Source organism: Cyprinodon tularosa, unplaced genomic scaffold, assembly GCF_016077235.1.
Source record: "Cyprinodon tularosa strain WSP-4 unplaced genomic scaffold, ASM1607723v1 ctg444, whole genome shotgun sequence".
In the NCBI taxonomy this organism is placed as follows: Eukaryota; Metazoa; Chordata; class Actinopteri; order Cyprinodontiformes; family Cyprinodontidae; genus Cyprinodon; species Cyprinodon tularosa.
In genome coordinates, this window is record NW_024039168.1 from 523,036 (window position 1) to 543,469 (window position 20,434).

The 20,434-nt window shown below is 39.0% G+C and overlaps 1 protein-coding gene across 10 annotated transcripts in view; it reads right to left on the reverse strand.

Moving 5' to 3' along the window:
* Nucleotides 1–20,434, reverse strand: part of tns1b (tensin 1b) — a 184,041-nt gene that overhangs the window by 150,160 nt on the left and 13,447 nt on the right. The window lies entirely within an intron of this gene.

Below are 20,434 nucleotides of genomic sequence, written 5' to 3' on the forward strand. Positions count from 1 at the left end.
CGTTATCATCCACTGACAGAAAGGCGTAGTCACTAACCTGCCATCTCCACCTTCAGAGGTTCCTGCCTTAGATGCCGTTCACCCCAATTCTGTTTTTTAAAAAGGTAGAAATCTGTCCGCCTTGAGTTTGACAATATCTTTAGTTTCCCAGCCTTCTTTAACTCAGCTTGTAGAGACAGAAAGCCTGGCAAAGGGTAATTGGAGGAAACATGATCCTGCTGCCAGGCTTCAGTAAAACACATCATTCTGGTTGGGTCCTTGCCTGGGCTTTGAGATCTTTAAGCTTGTTTCCTAAAGATCTCACATTGCAAATAATGATTGATGGAACAGATGGCTTGACTTTCCGGATTCCTTGTGAGGATGATGCAGGGCTCCAGCTGTACTTCCTTGATGCATCCATTTCAATTTAGCAGATAATTGCAGACGTTGATAATGTACTATTTTAGCTTCTATTTAATGAGCAGAAAAATTTACTATGATTGGTATGATTAAGCATCATAAAAAATTTAACCAATGAAAAGACACTTGCAAAAAGATAAGTATAATGGAGGATTGAAAATTTTCTTAAACATCAAATCTGCAGCCTCCTAAAGCAGTGCAATTCTGCATTACATGTGATAATTTGAAATATACTTTGTATCACTTGACATTAAGTGATACAAAGTATATTTTCAAAGGAGGTGAGCTCAATAATTACGAACAATCAGGCAAACGACTGGAACTTTCCAATAGGTGTCCTACAACATTGTTTTACTGGACACTTTGAAGCCAATCAGAATATTCACTCATACCATGGTACAATCATCTTTAGTTATCATTACAAATCTGTACATTCTGATGTTCTTTACAATTAGTTCATCCTAAGGGATTAGTGGGCAGCGTAAGAGCATCTTGGGGCCTAGGGTCTTGGCTAAGGACCCAGAGTGGCAGTGTCTGGTATTGAAACCAGAGAGCCCAAGGCCTTCTTAGGACAGAAGTGCTCTTCTCCAACTACAACGTGACCACTCCTCCAGAAACAGACCTTGAATTTGATGCTAACCTCTTTCATTGCCAAGAAACATCACAAATATACTGTTAACATGACAACCAGCTATTTATTACATTACAGTGACTCAGAGAGGAAAAGCCGTAATTTCCTTAAACCTCAACAAACCAGTTTATTTTCTCAACTAATCCATGAGATGCAGATTTTCTACAAGCTCGAGTCCAGAAGCTTGAGTTCAAGTCAAGCCTGACATCACTGCTGTTGTTGCTTAGACATGATTCAAGTCTATAGTAATCAGGACTGCAGCCATCCATTTCTTTAATTTCAGCAATCCTGGTGAAGAAGTACAATGAAACAGGAATGGATTAGGGATCCTCTTCTGTGGATTATTATAAAAGTTCTGAAGGATCTGTGTAGCACATCTTTAATAAGGGTTGCTTGGTTCTGTGTTAAAAACGAGACCAGATACTTGCGGTGTAGTTCATTGAAAATTAAACATTTGACACGACTGACATGTGGCAAGACCTCAGGTCCAAGGTTTATCAGGTTTTTAAAAAATTCTCACATCCATCAGCTCTCCCAGTATCACTAAAGGAGCACTTCTAAAATGCCAAACAAAAGAAAGAGGTTGCCAAACAGCCTCTTTTAGCTCTCCTGCACACAACAGCAATCTCTGCTTCAGCCATTTAACCTCCAAATACTAAGTCAACACAGAGTGGTATAGTGGGACGCTTCCTTTTGTGGAGGCTTAATTGTTTCCGATCATTAGCAATGCACCAGTCGCTCTCAGCACTTGTTTATTATTGAGAGGTGGAGGGGGAGGCTTTAGCTGTTGATTGGTGAGACATGGGTGAGGAGGACAGCTATGAGGAGTTTGGAGCTGCAGTTTTAATAGCAGCCATACCGATTATTATCTATTTCAGCACTTTGTAGAACTTCCATATAACCTCTGTCCCTCACATTTATGTCACACTCTGGGACCAAGCAATGCCACAAAGGGAGGAAATGGTTTCAGACAGGCAGAGAGGACCCCGAGAGCTGGGGTCAGGGTGTGCACATACCCCCCTCAGCCTGGGCCCTGTAGCTCCTGGGAACAGACTCCCGTTCCCTTAGAGACGAACACATAATCTCCTGCCTGACACTCATTAGCACACATGAGCAAAACAGGCAGTTTTGTGTAATAAAATGTGTAGATGAGGACACATAACTGACACAACTGCACACATACACACACTCATGCATGTCCTTCTGCCCAGCAATCACTCCCACCCTACTTATAAACTATTCCCACTGTTTAAAGGAGCTCCATTTATGATTTATTCTTGCAGGAAAGACTTATCTTTAACTTAGAAAATACATTTTTATGGCTTTAGGAAATTGATAAACTTTGCCTATTTTATCTCTGCCTCTAATAAGGGATGCTTACTTAATGTTTAAACTAAACCTTTTCTAGGTATTTAACACAAGACCTTTATGGAAAATGCCATTAAAAACTATCTTTGAAAGAACCAGATTTTTTATCATAAAACAGTGGTTCTGATCAGTACGATTTTTTACCATTTTCCCAAGATTCAATGTGCTTGTATTTTTACAGAAGCAAAAGTTTAAGCCGTTTGGTTCTCTGGAGCATGTAGGCATCATTAAACACCAAAAGAAAGAAACCAGCAATGACCTTAAATCACCAACACCAACATTAAATCACCAACATTTGTACACCAACAATTATTATTATTTTTTTTACTTTTACGGAACATTTGTATAGGTCTTTATCAAGTCCAAGGACACCAAAGCACCTTCCACTACATGTAGTCATTCAACTACTCATAAACACATTCCCACTCTGACGGTGGTAAGCCACATGGTAGGCATAGCTGGCATGCATTCAGCACCACCAGGTCCTCTGAACTCCAACAGCAAGCAAGGCAGGTCAGGTGACTCGCAATATAACAACAACAGAGACAGACGGAGTGGGGCTACGGGACAAACTCCTACCTCCTAGGCCACTCTAGCTCCTTATGATGCTTTCACACAAAATGTTGCTTCAGCCACCAGAGTTATTGGCCTTCTTACTTATCCCCATGTGAAGGCACATGCAGCTATGCAACAGGCATGATTATGGCTTTTTACAGAGACGCAACACCTGCAATAGGTGCACCTGGATCACCGCAGGAAAATTTTGTCAATTTGTTTGACCACAACTAGCCAGGACTGGATCAGGCTATACAGTGCTCTATAAAGGGGTTAGGATAGATATTTGGACACAGCATATGACATAGGGCGAAAGACTGCAGTGGAGGATAATGTTTTTATAATCTAAATCAAATACAGAAAAAATGACATTGACATTGGATACAGTAAGAAATATTCTTAAGAGGCTTGTGGGTGGGCTTTAAAAGCTCATTTAATCTAACCCTCAAAAAGAAAGTTTATTTATTTATTACTTGTCCTTTTGTAGCTGCAATACTAGGGTTGGGAATTGAAAAGATTTTCACGATTCCGATTCCCTTTTCGATTCTATGAAACGATTCGATTCTTTATCGATTCTTTTTTTCGATTCCAATTTGGGGGAAAAAGGAGAACAAACAGTTTGATTATCAGAATCAACTTTGTTTACTTAACTATTGCACAATCTTACAAAATCAACAAGATCAAGATGTCCACAGGAAATGTGAAACTGGAGTAACATCTGTGTTTAAATGAAAAATGAATACAAGAACAAACTTAATAACAAACAATGTCTAATAACAAATGATGGGATTATAACCTATTTTAAATAACAAAAAGTACTAATTATAAAACAGTAGTAGGGAAAATTAACAGTTCTTTTGCAGAAAGATGAGCATATCTGCTTTTTCTGGAAGGATATGGGATCTTTCAGGGCTTATGGTGTCTCCAGCCGTGGAGAACACCCTCTCAGATGGGGTGGAGGAAGCCTGCACACAGAGGTAGTTTTCAGCCAGTCCAGATAGCAAGGGCAGCGTATCTTGCTTGTTCCACCACCACAGTGTGGCGCTATCCCTGCAGGGGATGGAGGGCAAGCTTTTACAGAGCTGGATTTCCTGATCTACCCTCTGGGCTAAGGAAAGACGGGGCTTTGATTCACAAAGTGACCGCAGCTCGTTGTCTTCCTCCTCGAATAGTTCTTCCAACTTGCGTAACTTGCGTAAGTTGCGTAAGTTGCGTAACGTACGTAAAAAACGTGACGTAAGTCGTGCTCCCCAGAGCCGGCGCGCTAGGCTCTGTTGCTGCGGGAATCGAAAAAAGAATCGTTCAGCGAGCTGCCAAACGATGCCATGGAATCGAAAAATACGGAACCGGTTCTTAACAGGAACCGGTTTTCGATTCCCATCCCTATGCAATACTGGCCCTGGTCTATCCTAACTGCATGGCTTGCTCTTGCTATTATCTTCACAGCAACTCACTGTATAAAACCCCGGTCCACCATGTTGAAACTGGCAAGCAGAAGATAGAAGCTTTTGCGATTTGATGATGTTGTGAATTGTTAAGAGTAATGCATGCCGATTTCTTGTGTCAAGGGAGCACGGTACCAGACTGTGGTGACAAAGTCGCCGGAATCTCATTCTGTGTGACTGCACCATTGGAGTGAACTGTTACTGCCCATTGATCAAGGCAGGGTTGTTTCCAAACCATCACTCTACAGAAAGAAGATTATATCCAAGAGGAAAGCATCTCAGACAGCTGCTAATCTCCCCAGGAGTGAAGAAAACTAAAATCTCAAAAGCTCCATCTCAGATTCTACAAGCCTCTGTTAGCACATAGAGGATAAATGCTCATTACCGGTCAGTTGGAAAATCACTGAACCAGTTTGACTGTTTGGAAGGGGAAAACAAGATGGCAGCATAGCCGCTTGTGGGACAATGTCCTCTGGAAAAACCAGACCAAAGCAGAGATGTATGACCTAAACCAGGGGTGGGCAATTCCAGTTCCTGAGGGCCGGTATCCTGCAACTTTTAGATGTGCCTTTGGTTCAACACACCTGAATCAGGTAATTAGATGATTGAGATGACTGAAGGAACTGACTGCATACTGAGGAGGTAACTCAGCCATTTCATTCAGGTGTGTTGGACCAAAGAGGGATCTAAAAGTTACAGGAAACTGGCCCCCAGGAACGGGAATTGCCCACCCCTGACCTAAACAGAACCTAGAGAAAAACACATCAGATCTGCAAAAACACCTCATACCAAATGTCAAGCACAGTGTTGGAGGGGTAATGATTTAGGTTTGTTTTGATGTTTTTCAGTCACAGAGTGGACCATGATCTCCTCTATATCCTTAAGTATTCTAGAGTTATTCAGAAGTCCTTGATCCAAAATATCTCATCGACAAAAAAATTGAACCCAATAACAGCAGCAGATCTATAACTGCATGACTGAAGAAGATTAAAAAAGATCCAACATTTACTAAAAGGTTAGGAGAGCTCTGCAGAAACCTATAAAAAGTGAAGCAACATTAAAAAATGGTTTGGAGAAAGTATCGCCACAAAAAAATGCAGAAAACATGGATATTTGCTTTTCAGAGGTGGTTATAAAAGCTGTTGGATTATTGGATCATGGGTTAGATATACACACAGCGCTACAGTTTCGCTCCATGGTAAAAACTTCCAGATACATGAAACCTGAATTGAGAGAAGGAATACCATTTTAACCTTGACTGAGTGGAGGTTATTGAGGCAGTTAATGGTAAAAAATCAGAACCACACCAGACTGATTTTATTTAGCGATAAAAGCAGGTCACACTAATAGGAAAGCTATTCATTAATGAACTGCTACAATGTGATAAGGAGTAATATTTCTCCTTCAGTCTCAGGATCTCTGGATGCGAATCACAACTAAATTGCATAAACACAAGTGAAAATCAGAATGTTAATGAGACCATTAGAAAAGTAGAGTCTTTTAATGGATGTTCTGTTTGAACATGAACCTGTCCACATAGATCAGCACCAGCCCACTTTAGGTAATGTTAGCACACGGAGATAAACTCTTCCAGACATTCTTGCATAAGAACGTCACCAGAAGGTTGTTTTTTTTTCCTCCCGCCCTCCGACTGTGTGACTCATGCAGAGATCCGTCCACACGTGCACCGATCTCACCTCTGATTACGCCAACACTCACCTCCAGCACCTCATGCATTACCTCATTTAGAAAGGAAACCATGTTTGGCGAAGTGAACAAACGCTCCATTTAATTACATCATTCACACAGAGAAATAACACTGATAACATTTTCTAGCGGTCCTTGCTTATCATTTAACTTTGATAAGCTGCAGGAAATCTGAATTTTAATCTTTGTTTCTAAAAGGGGAAAGATTACAAATAGCTGCCAAAACACAACATGATGATTGGTTTACTAACCTTCTGCCAAGCAATCTTTAAAACAATATAACTTCATCCTTGTTTATTTTTTCAAAGTAGATATTGAGAAATATGGTTCTTTTGTAAAACATGAAATAAAGAAGACCGTACATGCCCATTTCTTTCTAAGAAAAAAAAATAGGAAAGTTCTAGATAGTCCTGTGGAGAAATTTAAATTACAAATTTTGGTTTGAATGTAATCTGTCATTAACAAACTACATGAATGCAGGGCTTGAAAAAGTTGATGGTATAAATATGATTACTTCCTAGTATTTTTACTCAAGTAAAAATAAAACATTATTTGGCAAAGGACTACTAGCACTGCCACCTTGCAGGAAGAAGATCTGGGTTCGATTCCTGGCCCAGCTCTTTCTACATGGAGTTTGCATGTTTTCTCTGGGTACTGCGGCTTCCTCCCACAGTCTAAAAACATAACTGTTAGGTTAATTGGTTTCTTTAAATTGTTCTTAGGTGTGTGTGTGAATGGTTGTTTGTCCTGTTTGTCTCTGTGTTGCCCTGCAATGGACTAGCGACCTGTCCAGGGTGGGCCCCACCTCCCGCCCGTAGACAGCTGGAGATAGGCACCCGCGACCCAGCTTGGGATAACCATGACAGAAAATGGATGGATGGGGAAAAAATAGTAGGATTTCTGCAATTTTTTTGCAAATTTGTGCAAAAAAAAATAATAATAATGCAAATAAGCCAATATCTAAACTGCTCAAATTCAAATATCTTTGAAAACCAAACCTCCAGTTTTTAACATAATTAGTACTCTACTGTCAGTGTAAATGAAGAAGTCTTTTGTGGAGGTTTTTCATCTCCACTGTCACTGCATTCGTGTTAAGAAAGGGGGATTGCTGCAGAGTCAACAACAACACAAACTGATGCCCACTGTCAACACATGTAACCATGGTATGAGTTTACACCAAAATGCAACAACTGTCCAGTCGCTAAATGTGACTTGATGTTATCAGTGTTAAAAGAAAATTTACAAAGAAACATAAACTGAATTTGACGGCATTATTTGATAATTTTTGGTAAATTGGAATCTGACTGTATGATTTAACTGAACTGATTCATAAAACACCTTAAGATGACTTGCTGAGAACTGTTACTTTATAAACAAAATTAATTGAAATAAATTTTAAAGTTAAAACTATAAATATTTCTGATGCAGTTTCATTCAATAAAGTAATTCTAGGTTTTTAGAGTAATTAAAAGCTGTGTTCAAGTACAATAGAATGGAAAATACTCCTGGAAGTACATATTTAGCCTTTTATTACATTTTCTTAAGAAATTGCAACCAACTAATCAAACTAGTTAGACTCCACTAGAGCTGCAACTAATGATTATTTTGCTAAACGATTAATCTGTCAATTATTTAACAATAATTCAATGTTTTTGCTATCCGATTAATAATCTGCTCTCTAGGATTAAAGGAGGGAATAATTTCTTTGGAAATTTTTAGGAAATTTTTTTTTGTGCATTATCCCAGGTTGCACCACGCTCTTTTAAATCCATTTTATAAAATAAAAGTCTTTTGATTGTTGCTGTTATTCTTCATCTGTTTTATGTCGGTTGGTGAGCAACTTACTGATGTGCATTACTGCCAACTACTGGAAGCTGACTGTATATAGGAAATGATGCGGTCTGCTCCTGCACCCTTTACTATCCGAGAACCGAGCCAGAATTGAATCGCACCGAGCCCTACTGATGAACTAGTACTAGTTTAGCGCGGTTCAGTTGTGTCTGGCATGGTCCGGTCCAGTTTGCCATTTACACTCAATAATTATCCCAGTTACTGTGCTGTGACCGCTCTCGGGAAGCTTTCAAAAGGGTAGTGTAAATGGGCATTTGAATATTACTGTCAGGTGTGTACAGTCATGCCACAATCCTGACACAATCCTTATTAAAGTTACACATTCTGGTTCTGATTTTACCGATCCAATAACGCTGTTTCTAGGTGGAATGATGGTTCTGGGAAACCTTTTGACCTGAGTGTTGGAGACAGCCATTAACATCATAACATCAAACCAGCAGAAGGAGCCGGTCCCGCCTGCTGCTTGGTTTCCTGCAGCCTGAATGAAATCAGAAAAAAAAAAAAAAAAGCATCTGGAGCCTCAAAGAGAAGGCAGTGCCCCATAATTGCCCCCCACCAATCAGACGCTATTGTTCTTAGCAGTGGAGCCAGAAGACCCAACGAGACCCTTCCAGTCATCTGGGTTAATCAGTTAACATGCAGCCATCCCTCATATGGGACACCATGTGCATGGATGGAAATATGAATGAGGAGAGTGAAGTAGAGGCTGCATTTCTCCATCTGTGAAAGTTTTTGGATATTTTAGCCAACAGGACGTAGTGAAGGTCTCCATCCAGCATTTTTATATCCATTATCTGAATCTAAATTAATTAGAGTTCTAAGATCGGTGCATTTCCTTCTGAACAAGAATCAGATTGCCCCCCCTACATATCCAATTTGACATTAATAGATTTAAGCCCATTTAATGTCTTTATATGGAAATGTGATTGTTTAAATGCTGCAGAGAATTATGTCTACTAACGTGAATCAAAGTCTATTGATTCTTTATGTTTCTATGGACCTAAACAAGAATTACAACCTGCAGAATTAAATTAGATGATAATTTATAAATTAGTATAAATGATTTGAAGATTTTTGACGCTTACCTCCAACATTTCTCAGAAAACCAAGAGATAAACTCATAAGCAATATTTATACACATGGGTATAAATGAGAAATTTGTTGAGCAGGATTTCTCATCACTTGGATTGACCTGGTGGTAAACATTTACTAAGAGGGATTTTTAAATTGTGTTATTTGATTAGGAGGTGTAGCTCTCCGAGCGAAAAGCTGAAACTTTGGTGCATCTCTGGTTTTGCCTTAGGTTACTGATGGACATCCTTCAGATAGTTAGTCTATAGCAGCTGTATAATGCTCCGTTATGGATGAAGTCTGGAAATTATCTTTATTCACTTCTTGTCTAGTTATTTCAATCACTTCTAGGGGCGACAGTGGCGTCAGATCAAGGAGCTTGCCCTGAAATTGAAGTTTTGATGGTTAAAGCCCTGGCTCCGGCTTTCAATGCCGTCGTCTCCTTGGGCAAGACACTTCACCTGCATTGTCTACTGATGGTGGTCAGAGGGTCCGTTGGCCCCAGTGTATGGCAGCCTGGATTCTGTCAGTGAGCCCCAGGGCAGCTGTGGCTACAATGTAGTTTGCGACCATCTGTGTTTGCCTGCATGGTGGAATGACTGAATGTAGTGTAAGGTGCTTTGGTCAAGTCTCCTGACTTGGAAAAGTGCTATACAAGTACAGGCCATTAACCATTTCATCTTTTTAAAGGCTGGTTGAAACCTTGAAAATTTGAACCAAGTTTTCTGCTCCTTGTTGAATTATTTGTATTTCTTTGTCAAGTCATGTATTACTGGTTGACAGAACACTGGCTTGTGTCCTATTTATCATTAGTTAAGAGCATGAAATGGCCAAACAAAATAATACTTTAAAAATTTCTTTATAAGTCAGTGTTGTCCAGCGACATCATTCAAAACACAGGAACCAAGTGAAATCTATGCATTTCAAGGACTGCAGAAACCCAATTTAGGTGAGTTGGAGATAGAGTTGAACAACCCCTGTCTACATACTACAATGGACATTACTGAAAAAAAAAAATAAAAAAAAATACAAAGGTTCTCATAAAAAAAAAAAAACTGAGAAAAACAGAAGAACGATTGACCAAGTCTAAATAGATGAATTTCAGCTTCCAAGGAAGTAAAATCTGCAACAACAATCAAAATCAAGACAAACTCCCCTGTTTTACGTTGACCCCCCTGCTCCTGCCCCACCATCTGACAGATTTACAGAAGGAGTAAATCTGTAAATAGTCTAAACCAGTCTGCTCCTTTTGTACAGTATGGACTGTATATCCGAAAAAACACCTTTGCCTTTAATCCAGCTTTCTCCGTTTTTCATTACAACTACCGACATAGCAGTGCTCTGACCACATGAGACTAAAAAATAATTTTAAAAAAAGGCAACAAACCAAAAGTTTGCAAACTTTGCATTTGGTACCTTTATAAAAAAAAAAGGAAAGGAAGGAGAAAGGACAGCAGAGATGATGAGACTGAAAAGATGCATGGAAGGCAATACAACATCCACATAATAATTGATCTAAAACTGCTTAATTGTTAAATTCCAGTGAAATAAAACATCTTTTGCAGTGAACCCTTTCAGGTTGGCAACAAAACGAGCCCCAATTAACCAACTTTTCACTGAAGGGTTCTGGTTCAAAACATTTATTGAGACAAGAATGAAGTCCCTGTGAACCTGGTTATTCTAAGAAGGCTTTGGCACAATGGAGCTGAACACAAGGCCTCTGAGAGCTGCTTCTTCTTTCAGCCCTTTCCTTCCTCCCTTTTCTGAACCTCTCCAGTTACTAACCCGATTTTCCCGCAGTGAAAAGTCACCTGCTTTTCATTTCTGGGGTCGGAGAGTGGGGGACACCCCAGGCATTCAAGCCCCCCCACCCCATTCTTTCTCTCCTTCCCCCCGCTGCATTTCATCTCAGTGGAGGTGGATCCCAGGAGGAAATTACTCAGTCATCCAGAAATAAAGACTAGAGAAAATCCCTTCTTCCTCAGACCATCAGCTCGAGGTGAAAACACAGCCATCGTTTAGTCAAAGTTCCCAGGATTAGGGCCTCATTCATGTTTCTGAGCACTGAACAGTGATGACAGCAGAGCTAATGTTTAGATAGTCAAAATCACAAGTTGTAACCTTATTTTGTGAGCTCTGAACAACTTTCATTCAATTAAGATCGTTTTTATGTTAAGGGCAAAAAAATAAAAAATTTTCTTTAAGTAAAACTTAACCCATTTAAACTGAATAAAGTCATTAAAATATCAGTTAAGATTGAAGTATAGCCAACTTCCATGTCTATTCTGGGACAATGAAGGAATTTCCTATTCTATTATTTTCTAATCTATTCTATTCTATTCTATTCTTCTATCCCCTGCCATTAAAGGGTTAACTAGAGATGACCTGATATAAAAATCTGTGATTTTCAGGATGAACAGGAAAACCTGCATTACGTTTCAAACATTAGAGTTACACAAACGGCTACATAAAACTTTAAAGATGGGGTGAAACGTTTAATACAGTGATCTCCTGTGGTTAATTACTGTCAATACTAGAGTCTTAAGATACTCAAATACAAATGATTAAATATAAAGCATTTTTAAAAAGAAAAAGGCTCTTTTGTGGGTTCTGTTTTTTGCCCATACCAAACCAGGAAGTGTACTGTCACTTCGAGACATTGCCAAGCCAACATCGCAGAAAAACACACTGAAACGGATAGCAATAAGCGACAAAAATACTAATGAACCTTTGTCAAGTGAACGTATTTGAACGGATGACGAACAGAATCCAGTTGATCAACAGGCACTGCAGCTGATGCCCCTATTTTGAGCCTGACACCTCGTCAGAGGAGGAAAATGACGTTTTAGGCCACTCAAATACCCCACTATCCTTTTGAGAGCAATGCAATGCATATCCATGTCATCACAGACAACAGCAGAAATTCATCCCTAAGAACCAAAACACAATCTTGTCTATCAGAGGCGAATGCTCGCTTCTGGTAGATGACAGCAATGTCCCGGTGTGACATCACAGATTATGGGGTCTAGGCCGAAGCATTTGGTTTCTATGGCAAGTTCTAGGATTTGGCCGAACAATATGATTATTTATTTAGTTATTTTTGCCATTTTTAAATAATAACCAACCAGTCCTCGCTGTGAAAAGTTAAACCGTTATTTCTCTTTTAATTAAGGACAGATCAACCCATCTTGGTACAGTGTTCCTTTGAGATTCAGTCCAATTTCTAAAACGATAATTTAGGTTTTTCCAATTGCCATAAAATTTGAACCCAGACGAGGTGAGCTATTAGAGCTGATTTCTTAAAGCCATTACAACTATAACAGACCAGCTCAATCAATTTGTAGCCAAATACAACCCAAACGTATAATTTTATGTCTAAAACAGTGTGTTTTAAATATTTACATTACAAAAAAATTTAGTTCTGCCCAAGTTAATCAAATCGCAGCAAAAGTGAATCCACGTCATCAAAAAACAACTATTTGATTTGATCTCACCTTGGATTTTATAATATTTAACCATCCCAGAATTAGAGATGCACCAATCCAATACTTGGATTGGGTATCGGATAGTGTTGCGCTGATGCCATTTTTCTTGATGGCAAGAATCGATTCTTAATTAAAAAATGAACAAATAAAATACATTAATGGTTGGCGGACATCAGCCAAATCAAGTAGAATACAACTTCCAGTCCAGCAGATGTCGCTGCGGATGTGTTGACGCCCGCTGCTTTGTGTCACAAGCATGTGCGGCCGCGGGATATTGAGACGAGTCATTCGTGAACAAAACGTGGAGGTACCTGAGAAAATTTGCCCCCCAGCTCCATCACATTTCAAGTCAGATGCTTGGTTGCATTTTGGCTTTAAAAACAAAGAAGGAAAAAACGAAATTGATATGAAGCACGTAATTTGGAAAAGGGGAAATGTCATACATTTCCATGTTTTCATTTCATTGGTTTAAAGGACCACTGAGGCCATGTAAACGGCACTGATTATCCTTATTTTGTTATTTTAAGTTTTATGAATCCTAACATCTTTTTGTCAGTGTGTCCACACCAGTAATAGTAATATTTGTGTCCAGTATTTGTTTCCATGGCAACACCTCCAAAAGTCATTTCAATAAATACAGCTATGTATGAATTCAGTTGCTTTCAGGTATGTATCAATTGAAGACACTATCCAGATCATACACAGCCAGTCAGCCACTGGTAATGGCCGTATCTTTTTCTTACAGTGTTCAGTGAAAATATCGCAATGCATCGCGATGCATCCCAATATTTCAAGTATCGTGATGCATCGTGATAGAATCGCATCGTGGCGTGTGAATCGTGATTCGAATCGAATCATGACTTCTTTGTTAATACCCACCCCTAGTATCGGATGGATGATGTTGATTCAGCATTCCAATCCAGTCGTTTTCATTTCTATGATATACCCAGCATCTAGTCTCTTAAATTTTATGATGTGATGAAGTTTTACTGGATCTGCCACTGCAGCAGAAGGCTCCATGCTTATGAGAAATGTGTAACTCTTTACTCAAACCAAATTTGGCCTTTTTGATTTCTGTCTAGAACCCATTTGTAACAAGGTGACACGATTAACTCCTGGCCTGGATTCAGCTATGCGTTTGAACGTCTTACAACAAATTTCATATAAAGCAGGATATTAAACTTCGGTTTGATTTGTTTTCAGAGAAAATCTACCAGATCGTTGAAGATAAGATTTCTGTTTAAAGAAAACAAAGCTCTAGACAGTTTTCCAAGTATTGTATTAAGCACCCAAAGAAAATAAATGGTGCCTGCAGAACATAAATGAGCACAAGCTCCAAATAAATAGGGCACTTGTGCCAAAAATGTTGATTTGAAAGGATGAAAAGGGTTTAATCTGTGGTATTTAAAGTTGTAGAGCCAAAGGAAACGAGACTGTTCCTCTCATCGTGTTGTTAAAGGCAGCCCAACAGCACAGCTGAAACCAGAACTTTCAGTTCAGGACAAAAATTTAAATAATTATCAAATCCTCTCTCTTTCACACAGCAGCACAGCATGAAGCCATCAGCTCAACTCTCTGGACTCTCTGGGTTCACAGCTAAATAAATGTGACTGCAGGGGGTCTTAAATCACATCCCGTGTTAAAGGTTACCATGCCAATCTAGCCTTTATCGATGGAGGGCCGTCTGCTGACAGATCAGACCAATCGGGCCAAGAAACACTCTGCTTCCTCAAACAATCCAGGTTGTACAGCAGACAAAGTGAGCTTTGGGGCACCTATTAGTCTTTATCTTTGCAAAACACAACACATGCTCCATCTCTATTTTTGTCTTAGTAGATTTTAAAGTTTAACTTGGCAGATAAATTCTTCTTTGGCAGGAAAGAAAAATCGGACTCTACAAGCAGATGTGAGGCTTTTTTCAGGCTTACAACAGCTCTGCTGCATCCATGAGGTTTCATCCATAAAAGGTAAGTTTTCAATATCAAATGTTAGGATGTTAAAGCCTAAAGCTTGTTTCAGAACCACACAATGTGTTTTGGCTTCTTATCATTGTGGTTATAAAACTCTGTCAGGAGAATATTAAATTAGACCAATACCTCTGATACTTCGTCAGAGTGTCTAATGCAGAACAACAAAAACACATTTTAATGGTGAGAAAATATGTTTTTCATTTAAGCCCATAAATAACCAAATAATATTATTCCTATCTCAATTTTAAATCTTTAGGGTGTGAATGCAGCTAATTAAAGTACAACTTTCTAATGGTCTCCAAAGCATTATGTCGTTTTAAAACATTTTCAAGGCTCCAAAATAGTAATGCCAGCTAAAAGAGGAAGCTGCATTATCCATCCATTTTCCGGTACGCTTATCCTAGGCAGGGTCGCGAGGGGTGCTGGTACCTATCTCCAGCTGTTTATGGGCGAGAGGCGGGGTACACCCTGGACAGGTTGCCAGTTCATTGCAGGACAACACAGAGACAAACAGGACAGACAACCATTGACACACACACTCACAACTAAGGAGAACTTAGAGAAGCCAATTAACCTGACAGTCATGTTTTTGGACTGTGGCAGGAAGCCGGAGTACCCGGAGAGAAGCCATGCATGCACAGAGAGAACATGTAAACTCCATACAGAAAGACCCCGGGCAGGGAATTGAACCCGGAACCTTCTTGCTGCATGGCAACAGTGTTTCCCACTGTCCCACTGAGCAGCCCCGGTATCAATATCTATTATAAAAAAAAATAAAAGAAAAGAATTGGACAGGACTATGCAGAGTGGAGGTACAGGGGAAAATCTGCAACAGCAAAAAGGTCACCAGGAACTCCTTTGCTACTAAAGACATCTATGCAGGAAACAGGTGAGCTCTGTGGAGGATAAAATAATTCTTCTCAAGAAAAAATCTCTGTAAGAAACTCTTTTCCTCAAAGAACAAACAAAAAATGGGAACCTTAGATTTAAAGGAAGGAGAAACTCATGACTAAGGGAATTTACTGCAGCTATGAGCATTGGCTTCAACAGTCGACAGCCAGACCATTAAGCTTAAAGGAGGGAGTTATTTGTGAGACTAACATGTATGTTAAAAAAAAAAAATTCACCAATAATTAGCTATAGCAACATCCTTGGTTTAGAAACAGAAAAAAATAGATGATTAAAATTCAGGAAGTATAGAGTGTAAGCAGACAGTGGCAGTCCCATAAAGCTGACAGGCTGCTAACAAGTTAAAAAGACAAAGCAGGTCATTCTGAAGGCTCCTGCATGATTGTTTACTTACGTAGCATTAGCCACTAGGACGCTAACAGCTGTTGGAAGAGAGGTTGTAGTTTCCTTCTGCATTAAGCAAAGATAAAAAGTCTTCCTTGTATAGTTATAAAGTTCAAAGTACAGCTACATTAAGCTGTTTATGCTCTTCAGTTGTTGTGCTTGCACTGCCTTCTCTGGATAAAACTCCTAATTATAAAAAAGAAAAGTAAATTAATATGGTGCTAAAGTTAAATCATTTTCAAACTGTAATACTAACCAACTACCTAAAATTAATTTTACAGAAATTATCATTAGAATAACTAATCCAAGTTTACTCGACAACAGAAGTGTATACAGAAATCTTGAAAAAACAAACAAAAAAAAATCTATTATAAGTAACAGCATAGAATCACATTAGACAGAATTTGCCCTGGAGACAGTCCCATGTGTTTGTGCCTTGGAAGATCATTGACGGCATTTTAAACCCATCATATATTTATTAAGGCTAGAAAAATACTGGAAGGATATATTTTCCTAATCATTTCTACAATCTTTCAGATTCCAAAAAGCAAATTATTAGCAGAAAAAAAAACAGTTTTCTTAGGTTTTTAAGGCCATGATTTCCTTAGTGCTATTACTATTACCTTAGTGCCCTCTATTTTCCTGGGGATATTGATGTATCCAAGTAATAATAGCAAACACACAATACAGAAGAGATAAGAGGTTATGTGTTTGGTGCATCCCAATTGATCTCAGCAAAACTCAATCAGTCCATTAGTTGGCTTTTATTGGCAAAGACTGTAGCCACAAGGATGGTATACAGCAGTTTATTTGTATCCATTTAGGCAACTTTTACTGTGTTTCTATACAGGTGGATACTGTGTATTTCGAAGTTGTGGTTTGTCAGACAATCCTGACAATGAATGGAGTATTAGGTGTTTTCTCCCCCATTATAGAAATGAAGATTTTAGAGAATAATCCAGGAATTTACTCCAGTGAAGTCTGCAACCTTATAAGTAGCTTATAGATGTCTAAGGTTCTAGTGAACAAAAAATACAGTTAGAATCTGTGACACACTTGAAAATTATTAACAAGCAAATATATAATAGCTCCAGTTTAATGAGTTTCTCTCCACACAGGCCAACAGCCCAAGGTGAGAAAAGTGTGGAGGCAATAAATTTATATCTGTGTAATCAAATCATCATAATAAAGTTTACTCTATTTAAACGGGAAGTAATAGTCAAGAATGTACTGCTGATATTAGAAAATTTGGTTCTGACCAATGTATAGTTTATTTGTAATCGACACCCTGAATATATTCCTTACTTTTCATTTTTAAAGGTTTATTCCAGTGCAAAGAGAGGGTCTGATCTTAATGCTTCATTTTTATTTGTGGATCCAACTTTTAGTACTTTAAGTAGTCGTCCAACTGATCAGAAGGCAGATCAGGCCAAACTACCAGTCACACAAATCATGAGTGTATAAAACCATTATCAAATGCAACACAATGAAATATAATTATGTCGCTTTTCCATTATACAGACCGATCATGAAAAGCCATTATACTCCTAGATCACTGTGCAGTTTAAAAAGCATCAGTGAAGTATTTTATTGCATTTTGTTTCATGTCTGGGCTCCAAGGTCGAGGAGTTTCAGACCACACCATGAGTTTCCTGCTGGTTGTCAAACCTTAATTATTACCAGATGAAAACATCTCCGAAGCAGCCAGTAAACCCAATCATACAAATACTCCAGTAGTAAAACATTTTACTCCCTTTGTACTTAACAATTTTCATCCATTTAAATGAAACTGTCAATATGGGGACACACATATGGGTCATCCTTTCCTCATCAAATTCACTCAGAAAGGGTTTATTTTCTAGTACAAGCAGAAGGATCTGAAAATATTGTTGAAAAAATGTCAGTGGATATCCAAATAGGAGACGCAGCAAACATGTGACCTGATCAGATGATGGTTAACTTACTTTTTTAATTAATATTAAAATTAAAATGCCCTTAATACAATGTCCCTATGATAAAACACAGTGGCAGCATATTGCTTTGGGGACAATTTTCTTTAAGCAGGAAAATGTTGAGATGACTTGGGTTGAGTTTCACCTTCTTTCAGGACTATGACCCTAAACATTAGGCCACAGCTACAATGGAATGGTTTAGATTGAAACAGATTGGCCTAGTCAAAGTCCTGGTCAAATCTTTAAAAACCTGCAGATGCTTTCTATCCAAAGTGGTTGAACTTTAGCGACAGATAGACACCTAAATTTAATGGATTCTCTGGTTGAAAAAGAAAACTTTTTAGGAAAATTTATGTTATATCAATTAATCGTTAGCATAACGATAAGATCTGTCAACTTTAGATTATTCTGTTAATCAATAACTTGCGTCTCTAGTGAAAGCTTTACTTTTGATAAGATTCATCCTCTCTTCCAGATCCATTCCTATGAGGGGGGGTTTAGGGTAAATCGGATGTGTTAACGACAGGAAATAAAGAGAGGCGGATCTCAATGGACCTTGCAGAAGGTCAAAGGGTCAAGTACAGGTTCTGCTTTTTGGAGGACAATAAGACAATGATGTGGAGTTGTGGGAATAGGGGCCATTAGGCACCAAAGGGTCTTCTTACACAACAAAGCCTACAATTAAAACTCTAACCCCACATTAGTAATTATAGTCAAACTGGTGAAAATTACACAGTGTGCTTATATCTGTCGGAGCCTTAGATTCAATCACCCGACTTAAGAAGGGAGATCAAGAAAATGTCACCTTCTATATTAAAAAAACCAAATGGACCAAGATTCATGTTTTGTGACAGATTAAGGTGGAACGTACACAGTCTAAATCCGATCTACAAACCTTCAGGCTGTGGGAGGGTTGAGGCAAATGTGCCTAGTGGAGCGTGGACAAAGCTGGGGGTCTGCTCAGGAGTGAAAGTAGTGGGTGGGAGTAGGAGACAAAGCTCAACAAGTTGCATAAATCAAAGGAGCAAATGTTAGCCTCCCCTTATTCTGTTTCTTTACACATTTCAAAACACACCAGCAAGATAACACATGCCATCAGCCACGCAGGGATGAAAAATCCCCGTAATAACCCAGCTCACCATAAATGAATGAGCATTTAGAAAGAGACCGCATCACCGAAACCTATGATTGCTGTGAAACAATGGGTCAGAATAAACCCTGATGTTAAGACTATGTGATTTCTAATGGGTTCTGCATGTGGAGCTCTCATCTTAAAACAGGAGGTCGGCTCAGTGAGGGGGGGGGGGATCAAAGTAACTCTAGAGAGGGGAACCAAGGTTTTAAAGGAGATTACAGAGTGTGGGAAAGAAGCAACATGAGGAGACGGTGGGAAGGAACAGTCCTGAGAAGGATGGGCGACGGTGAGAGCCCAGATCAGGACTGCAGCAAATGTTGCTTTATGCATCTGTCAAGTTTGCAAATCCAAATTAATCTGGAGGATTTCACCTTAAAAATGATTTCTATTAGATGAACCAACAGTTTCTAAACTCATGGTTTGGATCCACTCAAGAACTCGAGTTTTAAACCATTATTTGATTACCGACAGCAGTTTGTGAAATCAACACCTTATTTAGTCTTTTGGCACAAATCTGACGATCAGGTGAAACAATAACCTCCTGAATGTCAACAGCATCAGCGCGACCTTTAAAAACTCCCTCCGAGCAAAAAGTGGCTTTGATTTATTTTCAGGTCGTCTCTGAGAAACCTGATAAATATCTGTAAACCCCTTTTTGGCATTCATTAATTATTCACCGTGTTTTGTGGGGAGGAAGCTCTCCATCAAGGCCTCTCTTTACGCTGCCTGTTTATTTTGCGCCAACTCTTCACCTAAAGCTGCTTCAGTTTTAATTTCCTGAATCCTTCAAGAGGTTTCTGCCATTTCCCCGGGATTTTCTCTCTGCTAAAGGATGAATCTCCTATTATCCAGAACTATCCTTTCTTCTAAAGCTCAGGGTTAAGGAGTGGATCCTGTCTGGTTCTTTAGCGTGGTTCTTTTCCTGGATGTGGAACTTGCCTTCCATGCTAATATTACCTCCATCTTTCCATTATAATGCCTCTTTATAAAGACGTGCAGCTGTGTTCACTTTTTCAGCTGCTAAGTTGGAAAGGGGGCCAAGCACTTTTAATACAATTTCTGAGTATTAAACACTGTCCCCAAACCTCAGTCTTTTATTTTTTATATTAAAAAACAAAAGAAGAGAGGAAAGAGAGAGAGAGAGTATCATTTATCTACAGGTAGACCAAAGCATCCGCCAGACGACATTTTTCTTTGCCATGCCTTGAGGTCACATGAAGGGCATGCATTGCCTCACTCTCCATTTGAAAACTAAATAAAAGTAGTTTTATTTGCTAAAGTTATAGTGAAGGATTTTTTGCAAATTTTTGAAAAGACCTGCCCTCTCCACTTTAAAACAAAATGCACATGCACAACCCTGTACCCGCTCCCTATAGGGAGCACTTATTAAACGTGTGTGAGAGCGTGCAAGAGCCCATTTCTCCTTGTGCACGCTGTTTAAAAGTTGTTGTTCGCATTGCTCATACAGGCTTACTTTCAACTACGTCAGCCTCACCACAGGTAAGTAAAAATTGGGACGAGCATGTAGGACGGTCTTATGTAAACATTTAATTAGAATGATTGACAATTAGG